At 46.4% G+C, this 7549-nt stretch overlaps 1 protein-coding gene and 1 long non-coding RNA gene across 2 annotated transcripts in view; both read right to left on the reverse strand.

Moving 5' to 3' along the window:
- LOC104848038 overlaps positions 1-2304 on the reverse strand; it is a 6378-nt gene extending 4074 nt beyond the window's left edge. Inside the window, exons 1-2 of the long non-coding RNA XR_776298.2 lie at positions 2250-2304; positions 1928-2140 (exon numbers count right to left, since the gene is read on the reverse strand). This is a non-coding gene — a long non-coding RNA (uncharacterized LOC104848038). The remainder of the gene's footprint in view (positions 1-1927; positions 2141-2249) is intronic.
- The window catches only part of LOC104848280, a 28737-nt gene that overhangs the window by 12520 nt on the left and 8668 nt on the right, over positions 1-7549 (reverse strand). The window lies entirely within an intron of this gene.

A 7549-nucleotide genomic window follows, 5' to 3' on the forward strand; every position in this document is an offset into this window, starting at 1 on the left:
AAAAAAAAAAGTAGAATATTGTCCTTCTAGTAAGGAAGGTTTCAGTTGTGAGAACAAGATTTGGGTGCATTACTCTGACCTTCGCACATGAGTTTCAGCCAGACACATTTCTCAAAATGAGCATCTGTGAGGTGAACTCTTCACAGCCTTCACTGCTGATAACCTGCGTTCAGCATAATCAAAGGTGCAAGTCTCCCACACTTTCCTGCTGTACTTCCTGGACGCCATGATGTGAGCTTCTTTCCCTCCGCCATGCCCCTTGACCATCCTGTTTCTGCTTTACAGCCTGCTGATCATGGGCTGAACTAACTCATGATCCAAAACGAACTTCTCCTCCTTTACATTGTGGGCATTGGGTATTATTTCTCAGCGATGGGAAAATGACTGAGACCGTAATTATAAAGTGATGCTACTTTTCATCATTTCTTCCTTTCTTATATACCTGCTTGCAGCTGTAAAGCCCTAGTTGGTGTCACGGTCTTGGAATTACCACCTTCCAGAACCATAAGCCAAATAAACTTCTTTCCTGTGTAAATTAGCCAGGCTCAGGCATTCTGTTATAGCAACAGGGAACAGACGAAGGATGTACATTGTATCACAATTTGCAAAAAAGAATCTGAAGTCCTCCATCATTAAACATCCTGGTATTTGCAGTATTCTGTTGAATGCTGACAGCAGTAGTCTAGATAAATTCTCCCATTGTACTCATTTTACAGATGAGAAAACTATGACAAAGGGGTGACGTGGTAGGCCTGAGTTTACCCAGCTACTAGAAGGGGCGGAATTCAATGCAGGACAACTGACTCAAGGTCCTGCTGTCTCCCCACTGCCGCCCTGGGGCCCTGGCTACGGAGGAAGTTGTCCTTTCTCTTCTACTTTCCACAGTTCTGCTCAAAGTCCCTGCCAAAGGACAGCAAACAGGATCCAGATGCTGGTTATGCATTGAGCGGGACAGGCTTTCCCTTGAAACTCCTCTGCCAGGGTTTTCAAATGCATCCCAGACATCTGCTCTGGACGTCTCCGGTGCCCTCCTGCTAGGGTAATGGGGGACAGAGGGGCCACCAAGCCCGGCCATAGGCCTGGATGATGACTGTGGGCTACAGCTTTGCCACCAGCACTCCTTTAAAGTCCCAGGTGTGTTACTGCAGGCCCCCGAAGGTGATAATCGTATTATCCCTACCTGGATTTCTTTCCTAGGACCGTCACAACCACAATCTGGGTGGTTTGAACAACAGAAATTTGTGGTCTCACAATTTTGGTGCCTAGAAGTCTGAAAATCAAGTCACCCGCAGGCTTAGTTCCTTCTGAGGGCTGGGAGAGAGAATCTGTTCCATGGCTCTTTGAGCTTCTGGTGGGAGTTCCTTGGCTTGCCCAAAACCGTCTTTTGTCCAGTGTCTTCGTACTCTCTTCCCTAGGCACGTCTGTCCTGATGTCCAAATACCCTTTTACATGAGGTGTGATCAAAACATACAGCAAATGCTTTAAAAAATTAGTACAGTAAAAAAAATATTGCCATATTTGCAAACATGCTAACCCTTGCCTCTTCCTGAAACAGTTCTGGAAATTCTTTTTCGTGTCTTTACGGATTGTGATTTTTTAAAAAAATATAAAGGATGCTGCTAAGTACCATCCAATGGAAAGTCCGGCTCGTAAGAATATTCTACTGTGTCCTCATCCACCTCATTCTTCCTGGCCACTCTGACATGAACAACTTTCCTCTCCCCAAGTCATTCCACCCTGCCTTCTTCCCTAGGAAGACTAACTGCAGGCTAAAAACATGATCCCAAATCAGCCTCTCCTTTAAGTTGTGGGTGTCTGATATTTTGTCCCACTGACCAGGAAGGCGACTAAGACACTGACCTTTTCTTGGGTCCAAGTTTCTCTTGCCCCAGGTCCCCTCTGTGTCTGCCCGGCCCCCAGGCCTCACCTGGAAGCTTCTACACCCACGAAGTCTCTACGCCAATCGGCCTCCGACTTCTCTTGCCAACCTGGGTTGTGGTGGCCCCAGGGCTGTCCCTGCCACAGGCGATGGCAGGGGTTAGAATGGTGGGTTCCCCCGCTGTCTGGACTGGGAGCTCAGCCAGGTTACCCGCCACTTTCATCTTGCTTACTGCTCCATGGTCACGGCACGGTTGGGATCCTGTGGTGTTTCGAGGAGGCGTGAGAGTCAGAGGTGGTTAGACCGTTCCTCCACTCCCACTCCTGAAAACCCTTCCTCCCTCAGATTCTTGGGCACACTTTTTTCTCACCTTTAAAATCTAAACTTCTGGAGCCAAACATACTGGGCAGCATAGCAAGTCTCTGTCTCAAAGAAAAAAACTTAAGCTCTGTTTAAACACACACACACACACACACACACACACACACACACATATATATATCTTTATTAAGCTTTAGTAAGGTAAAATTTATATATCAATATCCAGGCGTGGTGGCGCATGCCCTGTAATCCCAGCACTCAGGAAGCTGAGGCAGGAAGATCGCTGGGAGTTCGAGACCAGCCTGGGCTACATAGTGAGTTCCAGGTCAGTCTCAACTACACAGTGAGACCCTGTCTCAAAAAACAAAACAAAACAAAAACATTATGTATCAGTGGTAGTGAACCTATTGCACACACTGCCGCAGTAAACTGTTGGTATCGTTGAACGATTCAATGCTATTACATGGCATTAGTGGGTAGATAAACCACATTTTGTCTCTATTCACTTGTTGTGGGACATTTTGTTTCCTTCTGCTTTTCAGCTACTATGAATTGCTTCTATGACCATTCACACACAAGTTTCTGTGTGAATGTACATTTTCCTTTCTCTTGAGTATACACCTAGGAGGTGGTGAATTTATATTATTATTATTAACATTATATTTTTTGGTACCGGGAATTGAACTCGGGTCCTTGCACTTGCAAAGCAGGTGACAGAACCACTGAGCTAAATCCCCAGCCCAATGAATTAATTTTTAAAAATTAAAGTAGCTTATGTGGGCTGGGAATATAGCTCAACAGCACTGTGCCTGCCTGGCAAACACAAGGTCCTGAGTTCAGTCCCTGGGATGGGGTGGGGGGGATTGAACCCAGGGCCTTGTGCCTGCTCGGCAAGTGTTCTATCCCTGAGCTATACCCTCAGCCCCAAGGTATGTTATATTCTTAATTACAAAAATGACATATCAAAGATCACCAGAGTAACAAGTTGGAAACAAAAAAAATGTTGACACGCCCACAATGTGCACACAGATATCTGGGTGCAGTCCTGCGAGCATTCCCTCACCCGTGTGAACTCGCACGGGTGTGACCGGGCAGCTGTGTATGAGGAAACTGACACCTCCTAGCCTGTGCAGGAGGCAGCTCTCCGATCCTGCTTGGGACTGGGCCTGCATCAAATTTTAAAAGTTTCTGCAAAGCAAGGGAAACAACCAACAGAAGGAAGAGATAGCTTACAGCAGATGCGAAAATCATTGCAAACTACTCTTCCAAAAGAGGATTAGTATCTGGAACACAAAGTAAAAAAGAAAACCTTAACATCAAAAAATCAAACAGCCCAAGAAACAAACAGGCAAATGAGTCGAACAGACATTTCCCAAAAGAAACAGAAATGGCCAATGAGTAGGTGGAGAAACGTTTAACATCTCTAGTCCTTAGGGGAATGCAGATGAAATACACACTGAGTCTGTCTCACCCCAGGCAGAATGGCTACCGTGAAGAAGACATAAAACAGTAACTCCTGGTGAGGAAGTAGGGGAAAAGAATCTTTCTATACTCCTGTTGGACTGTAAATTAGCACAGCCCCTGTGGATGCCGGCGCGGATGGTCCTCAAAACACTAAAACTATGGTGCCTCCACGTGCCTTCCAAGCATGAGGACCCAAGTTCAATCCCCGGTACCAACAAAACAAAACAAAACAAAAAAACCCAAAAAACTAAAACTCCAGTTATCGTTCGATTCAGCTCTGTACAACTCCTTGGTATGTATCCAAAGGGATGGAAATCAGCATACAGTAGGGTTACCTCCATATCCATGATTATTGTGGCAGAATTCACAATAGCCAAGACATGAAACCAAACCTAAACGCCTATGAACAGTGAACAGTTAATTACAAAATGGAGTCTTGTTCAGCCATAAAGAACAACAAAACTTTGTTAGTTGCAGGAAAATTGATGGATATGGAGACAGTGTTGTGCAAAATACAGACATTTCTCATTTAATAACTGTGTTTCGTTCCTGCAACTAGGTCACTAAATGAATTGTATATAGTGTGCATATTACAATATTCAGCACAAAGAAATGGTCCAAGGAAACTCCGACCTGATGACTTCACTTTACTTGCGTAACTCTTACATGCAGTATTGTATAACAGAGCATAAAACCATAGTACTGTACTATACAATCGGCAAAAATTAAAGTACTGTGTAAACAAGGTGTGGTGTACAAAAAAAGACATCAAGGCTCTGTAAACAAGATATACAGCACTGTACAAAAAAAGTCCAAACAACACGCCTCTGTCCTAAGTCCACGAACAAGTGGACTGTTAAATGGGGCGTATCTGTAAGTCAGATCCAGAAAAATAAAAATCTCTGAAAAGGACCGGAAGGTAGAAGGGAAAAGGGGGAGGAGGAGGGAGGTGTAAGGGTGGATAAAAGGAGGGACATGATCAAAATATGTAATATACATTGAAACCCCCTGAAAATATGAAGTTAGGGGGAAAGGACCGGGCAGAGGCAACGATGGGGGTGTGCGTACATGTACAAATCTGCCAAAATGGAAACCATTAACCTGTGTAACCAGCATGTGCAAAAAAAAAAAGTGAAATAAACAAAGACTGTCTCTATCCGTTTTTATACTCAAAAGGCAGCCTTTAGAGTGGAAAGAAGAAAAATCCAATTCCTGCGTCGGTGTTAAACCACACCACCACCTAGTGGCGGGGCTTCCTAATTGCAGGCAGAGTGCTAAGAAACTCGGGACCTGTTCCCAGGGCCAGCTTCGCAAACCAAAGCAATGGGTGCTTCTATCTAGTCTTGGGTAAGTACAATACCCCTCCTATGGAACAGTTTGGAGATTCAGCACGGGCCCCAGAGAATGGCTGGTAGAAGGATTTCAGGCAACAGGTGGCAGCAAAGGGCTTTTAGGAAATTTCAGACTCTTTTCCACGATTCTCTTGGCCAAGACTGACCCTTTGCCTCAGCCCAAGCCTACTCAGATGTCTCGCTCTCCTTACAAGGTGTGACACGCTCTGTGTAATACACTCCGAATTCACAAGAGTACTCTCTCCTCAGCCCTATCTGAGCAAGCACCAGGCAAGCAACTCAACATGCCTAATTTAAATGTCCCTCGTTGCTAGCTCCCCTGAGACAAGTGTTATCTCCATTTTCCGGGTGATATCCCTGAGGCTCGGAAAGAAAAAGCAATTTGGCCAAGGTCACACTGTGGGGGAGACAGAGGTGTGATTAGAGCCTCGTGGCCAAGCGGGGCCCCTGTGACAGCCCGGTGCTGCTGGGGGGGGGGGTCCGAGGCAGTCAGCTGTAGCCCTGGGAACATCCCACCAAGGCCAGGCCCAGGCAGTGGAGGACCCAGTCAGGAGGGTAATGGGGAGAGTTCAGGGTGCTGCCCCTTTCTGGATCTGACCCTCCTGGATCCCTGCTCCAGCCAGAGTGTGAATCTGGCTCAGAGACTGCGGGTTGTGAATGGTTTACTGTCGTCCCTGGCCTGCCTCTCCACTGAGACAGACTCCTTGTCACTGTGGTCGGGATGTGCATGTATTTCAGAAATAAGGACTTAGAGGTGACACAGAAAGAAATGGACAGGAAGACAGTCAGTTTCACTTCATGTGGCTCCTTCTTGAGACATGGGGTGAGCCGGGGACCCTGGCACAAACAGGGAGGGGACACTAACTACCCTTAGGAGCTTCTCTTCTGGTCCCAGTCAGAAGGACAGCTCTTGAGTCATCTCTGTCCCTGTGATGCTCTCACTGCCTGTTTGTGCCCTGGAGGTGAAGATCTACACAGAGGCCTCACCCCAGCACTTAGGGGCCCTCCCAGACTGCTTGTAAGAGCTGCCAACCTGTAATACTAAGTGCTGCCTTGCAATCGCAAGGCAGGCAGTGGCACCACTGAGCTAAATCCCTGGCCTTCAGATAACAGTATCAATGTGGGTGCGGGGGCCCCGGAGCATTGGTTATAAAAACTTCGAGCATCCAGGGCTGGGGATTTAGCTCAGCGTTTAGGTAGCCTACCTTGCAAGCACAAGGACCCGAGTTCAATCCCCTGTACAAAAAAAAAAAAAAAACAAAAAAAAACCCTTTGAGTGTCTGATTCAGCTTATGAAATGCAGACATTACGTGGTCATTGACTTTAGCTTATGCACTGTATGAGGTGAGCTTCACTACCTGAGTTGTAGTAATTTTTTATTTGACCTTTTTTTTTTCTGACAGCAAAGAATATCCCAACCCTCTGTTAATAATGCCAAAATTACAACTCTTTTGTGGGAATGCCTTTGGCACAATTTCCGGCAACACCATAAACAAAGTAAAAAGCGGAACGTTACATCTATGGCTGGCCATTGAAACAGTGAGGGGCTACTCTTAGTAAACTTGTAGGAAGTGACCCAAGTTTGTAAGAACAAGCTTATTGCCCTGTTAGAGTCCTACATCTGAGGCAAGTAAGACACTGTCTTGCAGCTGTACAATTGTAGTAGGAGGGGGCTGCACCTACTACCCCAGTATCAAAACCAAAACAAAAAAAGCCCCACAATATTATTGTGTGACAGCGAGTTGTCCAGGGAGATTCACGGGAGGCTTTGGGCTCTGTCAGTCTCCTGTACTTTTGGCCATCACAGATTCAAGCTTCCCTGGCCTGCTCTGAAGCTGAGGACATTCCTTTTTCCAGTGACCTCCTTGTTTACAGAAAGCACACTGGTTCTTAAGGGGCTGATGACCCAAGGCTATAGCCTCGGGCAGGAGCCCAGGGTCCAGTCTCACCCAGGCACTATTACTCAGGTCACCACAATGCAGCTGGGAGCTTAAGGTCCCACCTAAGAGCTTACCTTTTGTTTGGTCCTCCAGCTCCCCACTGCCTCCTCGGCTGTGCAGCCGTGGGAGATCAGTATCTAAATGTCACCAAGGTCAGATTAAAAGTCAGGGTAGTCCTTTTAGCCGGTACAGCAGTTGGAAGCCGCAGAGAATCAACCAAACCTCTCTGCACGTGCACCTGTGTGGTGTTTCTTCCTCCCTCTGTCACCACCCAGAGCAGGCAGAGCTGGGGACCGGGTTGGTAGGGAACTCCGTACCTGGTGTTCTCAGGACCAGATCCCTCTGGCAGAGGGGACTATACAATGGCAGTAGAGAGACGTGGTTGTGCTGTTTCGTGGATTGCTGGGGTTCCAGGAACCTTAGTTAAAGTAGGTAGAGTGACAGGAGTCACCAGAATGGGAAAGGGTCTGAAAGGAAGGTAAAAACTTAAATACTTATCCAAGTATAGAGCCGTAAAGATATGAACATTAAAAAAAAACTTCACCCCATTGTGCTATGAGTGAGGGACCCATTTTTTTTTTTTTTTTTTTTTT

This window comes from Fukomys damarensis, unplaced genomic scaffold (assembly GCF_012274545.1).
Source record: "Fukomys damarensis isolate Sample0158 unplaced genomic scaffold, DMR_v1.0_HiC HiC_scaffold_12, whole genome shotgun sequence".
Taxonomy (NCBI): domain Eukaryota; kingdom Metazoa; phylum Chordata; class Mammalia; order Rodentia; family Bathyergidae; genus Fukomys; species Fukomys damarensis.